Source organism: Bacillus rossius, chromosome 17 (assembly GCF_032445375.1).
Source record: "Bacillus rossius redtenbacheri isolate Brsri chromosome 17, Brsri_v3, whole genome shotgun sequence".
NCBI lineage: Eukaryota > Metazoa > Arthropoda > Insecta > Phasmatodea > Bacillidae > Bacillus > Bacillus rossius.
In genome coordinates, this window is record NC_086344.1 from 4,097,136 (window position 1) to 4,107,621 (window position 10,486).

Below are 10,486 nucleotides of genomic sequence, written 5' to 3' on the forward strand. Positions count from 1 at the left end.
CAGCATAATTACCACGTGTTGTTGACGCTATAAAATTAATTAAATTTATTTTGTAGTGAACGAAATACCGTATAATTCAATTATTTCCACTTTTTAAATTTTTGGTGTTAGCATGTTACTTAGACTGAAGTGTAAATTGAATTCATATTATAATGAAGATAATACAGTGAAATTAATCCTGTTTTTTACTTATTTGTGCTTCATTGATCAAAACTTTATAATTTAATATGAATATATGTATGTAAGTATTATCACATAATTATAAAATTTAATTAAAATAGTCAATGCAAAAATGATACACAATTTCCTACACTTTTTCAATAGTTGTACAAATATTTTTTTTTATTGTTTTTATTTAACCTCTAACTCCAAATTATTCTAACAGATGTCGATACCTTTCGACTGGGTTGAGTAAGTAATCAATAGATGGCGCTGCTATGGTAAATCTACGAACGTGTCATATAAGCTACATTTTAACAGCATAATTACCACATGTTGTTGACGCTATAAAATTAATTAAATTTATTTTGTAGTGAACGAAATACCGTATAATTCAATTATTTCCACTTTTAAAATTTTTGGTGTTAGCATGTTACTTAGACTGAAGTGTAAATTGAATTCATATTAAATGAAGATAATACAGTGAAATTAATCCTGTTTTTTACTTATTTGTGCTTCATTGATCAAAACTTTATAATTTAATTTGAATATATGTATGTAAGTATCATCACATAATTATAATATTTAATTAAAATGTCAATGCAAAAATGATACACAATTTCCTACACTTTTTCAATAGTTGTACAAATATTTTTTTTATTGTTTTTATTTAACCTCTATTAAAAAATATTTAGCACTTATTATTTCAATGTGCTATGATAACAAGTTTTCCAGATTTTTTTTCTTATATTTAAACGATTAAATTAGTATTTCAATTCTTATTGAAATTATTATTTAAACTCTATAATTTAAATATGTACATGTCAGTATTATCACATAATTATAAAAGTTAATTAGAATGATTTTCAATTTTTTTTCAAATATTTAAACGATTAATTTATTATTTTCAGTCAAATGCCATGGAAAAAATCTAACCTCAACAACGCGAGCACCAGAGAGGCACGACGCAAACGTATTAAAAGAGCCCATCAGTTGGCAGAACAAATTGAATCAAGAAATCCAGCTCAAAGAATCAGGACAGCAGAAGGTCATGCACAAGAATCTCAAGAACAGTGTAACGAACGTCTTCAAGAGAATATCATAAGAACAAGAGCAGCAGGAGAACGAGACATAGCCACAGTAGGAGCACAGGAACAATAATTTCAATTTATACATGTAAGTAATATCACAAAGTTTTATAAAAGTTAATTAATATATCAATGAGAAAATGGCACAAAGCTCCCCACACTTTTTCAATAATTGTACAAAAAATTTTATATTATTTTTATTTAACCTCCATTGAAAATTATTTTGCACTTATTATTTCAATGTGCTATGATAACATGTTTTTCAGTTCCTCTTTCTAATATTTAAACGTTTAAATTATTATTTTCAGTCAAATGCCACCGAAAAAATCTAACCTCAACAACGCGAGCAGCAAAGGGTCACGACGCAAACGTGTTGAAAGAGCTCAGCAATTACCAGAACAAATCGAAACAAGAAATGCAGCTCAAAGAATCAGGACTGCAGAAAGTCGTGCACAAGAATCTCAAGAACAGCGTGACTAACGTCTGCAACAGAATATTACGAGAACAAGAGCGGCACGAAAACGAAACATAGCTACAGTACGAGTACTAGATCGACAAAGGCAACGGATCAGCCGCTCATTAACACGAGCATCATTCGTTCGGCTTGCCTTTGAATATGCACCAGATATTAACTACTCAGCGCATTCAAAAATTGCTATCGGTGGAATGGATAAAGTATGTCAATATTGTCAGGCATTGAAATTTCGGAATGAAGCAGCCGGCATGTGCTGCGCATCAGGAAAAGTTGTGCTGTCACCTCTACCCGCTCCGCCGGAGCCTTTATTATCCCTTCTTACTGGCAATTCAGATGATTCCAAATTATTTTTGCGTAAGATACGCAAATTTAATTCTTGCTTCCAAATGACGTCATTTGGGGCAACTAAAATTTGCGATCGTGCATCCGATGGACGTAATTTTGAAACTACATTCAAAATTCAAGGACAGGTGTACCATAAAATCGGATCACTGATGCCAATGCCTGATAACAATCCGAAATTTCTTCAAATTTATTTTATGGGCGATTGTGAAGAGCGCGTGACGACTCGGTGCCTGTATAATTTTATTGAACAAGCAGAGGAAAGAGCAATTGTGATATTATTGGAAAATTTTTTAGAAGATCACAATCAACCAGTGTTGTTAAGTAACGAATTACAAGTAATCGGATTACTTGTAACGATTACTTTTCAAGTAATTTATACTTGTAACGAATTACATTAAAAAAATGTAATTCGTACTTGTAATCGGAATACATAACATTAATTGTAATCGTTACATTAAGGTAATCGATACTTTATATTTACTTGCCGTTACTTTTATTCTCGGAACGTATAATGAATACAGTTAAGAACAAGAAGAACATACATTTTTGTATTAGTAAAGTTTATAATTTTACGCTTGTAGTGCTAATGACTTGCAGTGTATCCAACTTTTACCCTATCCTAAAATCTGCATTTTTAAAATTTAACACATCACTGCCGTCAAGTGCTCCCGTTGAGCGTCTTTTTACTGTTGGTAAAGATGTTTTTGCCATCAAGAGAGGGAATATATTTGATGAGAACTTTAAAATGCAATTGTTTTGTAAGGTCAATTCCAGAATTTAAAGAGTGTTACTTTTATTACAGGTAGCTACTTGTATGAAGTCTTTTGATGTTATTCAAGAATGTTTGTCCTCAAATATTATTCATTTAATTAAAGATAATATATTTAATCATTACATGAAATAATTTTTTTTAACAAAACATATATGTATGTTTATTAATGTAACAGTGTGTAAAAAAATTGAATCGTAAGTCAGTTATAAAATGGTAGTGGAAAGTAATTGTAATTGTAATTGTAATTTTACTGATTACTTTTATGTAAAGTAATTTTTACTTGTAATTAGTTACATTAACACCACAGTAATTGTAATTGAGCCCAATTACTTTTTCCGAGTACTTTTAACAACACTGCAATCAACTAATTCAATTGATCAAAAGAGTTTCGCCACGACTGCAAAATGACAATTATCAAATCGTCATAAAAGCCGACAAAGTACCATTAGGTGAACATGCTGGTAGATTCAACGCTCCAACTGTTGATGAGGTTGCTGTTATCATGGTTGGTGATCCAGTTGACAAAAGATCTATAAAAATTACACGGCGAGACAACACTGTCAGTACGATTTCGGATCTACACCGTTCATATGACGTACTACAATATCCATTGATATTTTGGCAAGGACAAGATGAATATCACCTTAATATCAAACAGTATGATCCAAATACCGGTAAGTTTGACAATTATCTATTTACTTTCTTACTGTATGTATAGATTTTAATTTCGTATTGCATTTTATTTTTTATTTTTTTAGGTGATTACAGAAATAATAAAGTTAGCTCAATGAACTACTACGCACACCGAATAATGGTTAGACAACATCAAGACAATTATATCCTTCGATATCGTCAGCTGTTCCATCAATACATTGTTGATATGTATGCTAAGGTCGAAAGCGAACGCTTGCGATTCCTTCGATTCAACCAGGCAAAACTACGATCGGAAGAATATATTCACTTACGAGATGCTGTTGCTGGAAACATCGATGGAAATTTAAATCCCAATGACATCGGTAATGCTTTCATTTTACCTTCAAGCTACATCGGCAGTCCACGGAACATGCAGGAATACATACAAGATGCGATGACTTACGTACGTCATTACGGCCGACCGGATTTATTTATTACATTCACATGTAATCCGAATTGGGAAGAGATACAAACTTTACTATTGCCAGGACAACAAGCCATTCATCGTCATGATTTAACTGCACGTGTGTTTAAACAAAAATTGAAATCCTTAATTGATTTTATTGTTAAATATTCAATTTTTGGTATCACACGTTGTTGGCTGTATACGATAGAGTGGCAAAAGCGAGGTTTGCCTCATGCCCACATTTTGGTTTGGCTTAAAGATAGAATCCGTCCTGAAGAAATCGATCAAATAATTTCAGCCGAAATTCCAGACCCATTAATTGATCAAGAATTATTTGATATTGTCACCAAAAACATGATCCATGGGCCATGCGGTGCTTTCAACATGACGTCACCGTGCATGGAAAATGGAAAATGTAAAAAAAACTTCCCAAAGCCGCATACGAATGACACGATCACGGATATTGATGGTTATCCAATGTATCGCCGCAGAAGTACTGAGAATGGTGGCCACGCATTTACAATGCGACTGCCGAACTTTCCAAATCAAGTTGAGTTTGATAATCAGTGGGTGGTACCATACTCACCACTACTTTCAAAAACTTACAAAGCTCATATCAATGTTGAGCTTTGCAGTTCTGTTAAATCAATTAAGTATATTTGTAAATATGTAAACAAAGGCAGTGATTTGGCCATATTTGAAGTACAAAACATAAATAAAAATGACGAAATAGCACGATACCAAATGGGCAGATACATTAGCAGCAATGAAGCTATTTGGCATATTCTCAGCTTTCCCATCCACGAAAGAGATCCTGCTGTCCAACATCTGGCAATACATCTTGAAAACGGTCAACGTGTATACTTCACTGAAGAAAATGTTCTCCAAAGAGCGTTCGAAGCTCCGAAAACGACTCTAACTGAATTTTTTACATTGTGTCAAAAACCTGATGTTTTTGGCCAATTCGCGAAGACATTGGTGTATGGTGATGTTCCACGTTATTTCACATGGAACAAATCCAGTAAAAAATGGGAGCCACGGAAACAAGGAAAACCACATCCTTCCATTACAGGCATATTCAAAGCTAACACATTGGGGAGACTTTACACGGTACATCCAAAGCAACGTGAGTGCTTCTATTTACGTTTGTTATTGGTGAATGTTCCCGGACCAACGTCTTTTGAATTTTTACGAACAGTTAATGGTCGAGTATTCAATACATACCAGGATGCATGTCGTGAACTGCAATTGCTAGAAGACGATAACCATTGGGACTTAACGCTTGCTGATGCTGCGTTGACATCAACACCGAATAACATTCGTCAGTTGTTTGCAATTATTTTGACGACATTTTATCCCTCGCAAGCACAAACTTTGTGGGAAAAATATAAAAATTGTATGACAGAAGACATCTTGCACCGAATTAGACAAACAAATCAATGCCAAAACATAGATTATACACCAGAGATGTACAATGAAGCATTGGTCTTGATCGAGGATTTATGTGTTCTTATTTCAAATTTACCACTTAATCATTATGGTATGCCATCACCTAATCGTCCAGCCACCGACTTAGTCAATACCGATTTACAACGAGAAAATCAATATGACCATGGAAGTTTAGCAACAATTATCATGAACAGTGAACTATTACTGACAGCAGAACAAAAAATTATCTATGATCGGATTATGCTGGCTGTTGCTGCTGAACAAGGCGGTTTTGTTTTCTTGGATGCACCCGGTGGAACCGGTAAGACATTTTTAATATCGTTGATTCTTGCCAAAATACGGTCGCAACAAAAAATCACATTAGCAGTAGCATCGTCAGGCTACTTTACTGGATGGTGGGCGAACAGCACATTCAACATTCAAGCTGCCATTGGACGTTCATAATAAACCAGATGCAATGTGTAACATCAAAAAGAATAGTGGAATAGCTGAAGTGTTGCGGAAGAGTTCTATAATAATTTGGGATGAGTGCACAATGGCACACAAATATTCACTTGAAGCATTAAACAGAACTATGCAAGATTTAAACAGCAATAATAAACTTTTCGGTGGTGCTATCTTACTTTTGTCTGGTGACTTCCGGCAGACCTTACCGGTTATACCTCGCTCTACTTTCGCGGATGAGATTAATGCATGTTTGAAACAATCATTCTTATGGCGAAGTGTTGAAACACTTCGATTGACCATAAATATGCGAGTACAATTGCAAAATGATCCATCAGCACAAATATTTTCCGAACAACTACTAGATATTGGGAACGGTAAAATAGAACTGCAACCAAATACGCAATGCATTAAACTACCAGACAATTTTTGCACTGTTGTTCAGGATAAAAATGAATTGATTCAGAGTATTTTCCCGGATATACAGAATAATTATTTGAATCATGAATGGCTTAGTCAACGGGCGATTTTGGCAGCCAAAAACGTTGATGTTGACGTAATTAACTTCCAGATACAACAGTTGTTACCAGGCGATCTGATGTCTTTTAAATCAATCGATACTGTTGTTGATGAAAATGAAAGTGTAAATTTTCCGATTGAATTTTTAAATTCATTAGATATCCCTGGAATGCCACCACATAATCTTCGATTAAAGATTGGTTCCCCTATTATTCTCCTCCGTAATTTGAATCCACCTCAATTATGTAACGGTACGCGTTTGGTCATCAAAAAGATCACCGGAAACATTCTTGAAGCAACCATTTTGGCTGGGAAGTTTAAAGGAAAAGTGGTTCTGCTGCCACGTATTCCGATGATACCATCAGATTCTACCATACCCTTCAAAAGGCTACAGTTTCCAATTCGTTTAGCTTTCGCCATGTCTATAAATAAATCTCAAGGTCAAACAATGTCCATTTGTGGTTTAGATTTGGAAAATCCATGTTTTTCTCATGGGCAACTATATGTTGCGTGTTCACGTGTTGGGAAACCGTCGAATCTATTTGTGTTAGCTAAAGACAGGTTAACCAAAAACATTGTGCACCGATTGGTGTTAAATTAAATTGAAATTGAAAGTATTTATAATTCAAAAAAATAGATATTAATGTTTAAAAGTTTAAGACTGTCTGCCTTGCCTACCTCATTCATGAGTTTAAGCGTCACATGTTATTTACTGTATTATACTGTAATATACTTATATTTGTTATAAAATTAAATGGAAATATTAAATCTGATAAATTTTTATTTTGTACCTATTGATTTCTGCTTAATATCAAGTGTAAGAACATTTTAATTAATTGTGTTCAACGTACTTCCCCTTCAAATCTCAATCCAGTGAATTTGTATACCAACATCAACATTTTCGTCTTTGTTCGTAAATAATTTCATTGTACTAAAGGGTTATAGTAGTAGAAAGTCAAATAAGGAGATCACCATATTACACATTCTCTTATTGTTCCTCTTAGATTGTTTACTATAATGTAATATAACAAAAACTTTAGCCACAGCAACGCGTGGCCGGGTCAGCTAGTATTAAATACGTTTTTCGAGATAATACTGAGGTTTTCTTACAAAAATTGGCACATATTTAATATTTTAATTTATGTTTCATTAAAGCATAATTATTTTTAACCATTTAAAATATATTCGATTGTTCATTATTTTGTATTGATCGATTGTTTCATGCTTATTATGTGCGCAGTTAACACTGGAAAATTATTCAGGGAATGGTTTACAAATAACTTCAAGTATTGTAGTTCTGGGTCAACACAAAACATAAGTACCCTGGTAAGTATCCGAACCCAGTTTTTCTGAGTACACGATTTTATAATGATACACTTGTTTTCGTGTAAATGTAAAAAAAACAAATATCTGTAATCCTACATGAATATATCCTTTCCATTTACGAAAAAAAAACTTACAGCGTTCTTCATATTTGTATTTGTATTTCACGTGCCCTTTTACAGGTTAAAAATTTCATTTTGAAGAACGTTGCCACCAAATGCGTTGGAAGTGAAACTTCACACTTCATAATCCCCTTCAACGATCGAATAAGCAAAAATTCACTTGAACGACAAAACTATACAACATATTATGTAACTCAGGTTCAAAATTGTAACAAACTTGGTAGCGAAAAACACCTGCAAACAGTTCATAAACAGCTGCCTAACTTTCTACTCGATTCTTGATTCGCACCAAACCAACATGTAGCCTTGAGACACAATAATCCTAAGCGTTGTACATTTCGCTACGTTATGTTTAGAGCCACGGAATTTTCGCGCATTCATTTAGTCGCAAGCTAGAATGCAAACCTCCACACTGTCGCACTGTGTTCATGATTGGACCGCAGTTATCTGGACACGCCCCTCTACGATCGTGAGCCAACGATGTCCAGCTAGGAGAGAAGTAAGCGAATCAGGTAGTGCCAAATAACAAGGATAAAAATGGTCTCGCTAAGAAATCAACCAATGGGAAAGTAAACATGGGTCGAGCACACCTATAACTTTGAAATCTATCCTGAGGCCAGAGGAATCCGCGAAATTTCCGGGACTCTAGTTATGTTGAGTCGTCGCCTTAACCTACACCCATCGGATGTAACTAAAGAAGTTTCACTTATAAAAATTGCGTTCAGTCCACGTGTAACAGTAGTGAAACTTCTTGCTTATTATTAGGGCCATGCATACTTCGGGAAAAGATTCCGAGACTATCTGAAAGTTCAAGCACTGTAGCATCGACTGTGTTTCCTATATGTAAAATTAATTTACTATCCCTGTCAGCTCCAGATAACGGCCCTAATAAAACTTGTGTAAATTTGTATTTAAGGATAGGTGTATTAAACTACTGTTATTTTTTTTTCACAGAAACGTGACACTTCTCATGGTGTTATTCCTCAAAGTAATGTCTCCGAAGTTTAATATCAAGCTTATTTAATTGGCGTATTAAAGGGTGATGTTTATTGTGAAAACCTTTGTTAACAATAAAAAATTATTTCTCGTACTTTTGCACCACATCTCTGTGATTGAAAATCTTACCCTCCAGTCCCTCTTCACCGGACAGGAGGTAACATCGTGATTAGGTTGCGTTTCTTTCAGGTGCATGTCGATTGTTATAACACCTATGACAGTAATTCATTGCGGAAGCAAATGCGTCATGTTTGGCTCAGCCAAACAAGGCAACTACTTCTCTCGCAGACGGCCGCCAATCACAAAGAAGAAACCGCTGGTGCGCGTATACCTTGTTGCAGTCTAATAGGCGTTCAACTTTATTCGCGAAAAATGCCTGCCCCTAAACATGTCTACTGTCAGCACACCATTCATAGCAATCCAGTGCAGAAGCAAACGCAATGGCACCGGTCAAATAGGGCAATGGCTTCTCCTCCAGACGGCAGCCAAACAACAAGGAAAGAATGCTGGCGCGGGCTTTCACTATTGCAGTCTAGTGAGCGGACATTTTTTGACGTGATAACGTCTTATAAATCGATGAACGCCAGCTGCACGCACGAAAAATTGTCACTTTCCGCCTGTGCCGAGCGTGCAAGAACCGGCCAAACCACCGTGGGAGAAAATCTTCTATAATATCAAACAGGTTAAGGCGGGCATTTAGCTAATTGTTCGTGATTATTTTTAAACCTTTTATTTATATTAAATTTGCAAAAACTGTAAATAATATTTGAAAATTAAAAAGTATGCAATTTTTCATCAATGTTTTCTTATGACGTTATCGTGTAAAATAATCGTCCGTAAACCGACATTACAGACAACCTTCTTTTTTTTTGCGAAAAATAAAATACGTGTCGCTATACGTAAGGACAGGTAAAATTCGCGGGTTCAATGACCTCTAGGATGAACTCTATAGTTCTACGTACACTCGGTCAAATGTCACCCACTCATTGGCTGCTGTGTTTTGAGACGTAACAACGTAGCAGCCTGTGATTCGATAAATCTATGGTTGGGTGTTTCTCATTGGCCCAGAGTCATCCAGGTGAGTTGTGAGCCAATAGCAGAGGCAGCACTGAGGTATAACTAGATGAATTATAAGCTGTCGTGAAATGAATCCGCGAATTTTTCGATCTCTAGCTATACGTTACCAACCGTTGTTCGTCGCAAGTAGCTCGAAGTACTGCGAGGCTCGATCTGCCGATGCCTCGGAGACGTAGTTTCGGCGCGAGGCATCGACTGGCCTTTTTCGCGCCTCGCCGCGCCGCTGCCGGTCGGAGTCGCGGTTCGCGACGGACTGCGCGGTAACTTTCCACCGGCGCTGCCTTCCGGCCGGGCGCAAGAAACCAGCGCGCACCGCTCGAGGCTTTCGACCAGCCCGGCCGTATCCGCCGGAACCGCCCGGCGATAAGCGACCGACACCCCCCTTCCCCCCCCCCCCCCGGTCCTGGTCCTACTTCATTACCCTCGCCCTGTTGCGACTTCGTGAACACCCTGTTGCGACTTCGTGAACGCCATGAAGCGACTTAGAAAACGCCCTGTTCCGAATTTGTAAATTTCCCGTTCCGACTTCGTAAATGCCATGTTCCGACTTCATGAACGCCCTGTTGCGACTTCGTGAACACCCTGTTGCGACTTCGTAAACGCCGTGAAGCGACTTCG

General features: G+C 36.3%; 1 protein-coding gene across 1 annotated transcript in view; it reads right to left on the reverse strand.

Moving 5' to 3' along the window:
• The window catches only part of LOC134541001 (proton-coupled amino acid transporter-like protein CG1139), a 133,773-nt gene extending 123,636 nt beyond the window's left edge, over positions 1-10,137 (reverse strand). Inside the window, exon 1 of the mRNA XM_063384116.1 lies at positions 9,980-10,137. The gene's annotated coding sequence lies outside the window, so the exon portion shown is untranslated. The remainder of the gene's footprint in view (positions 1-9,979) is intronic.
• Between the last annotated feature and the right edge of the window lie 349 nt (positions 10,138-10,486).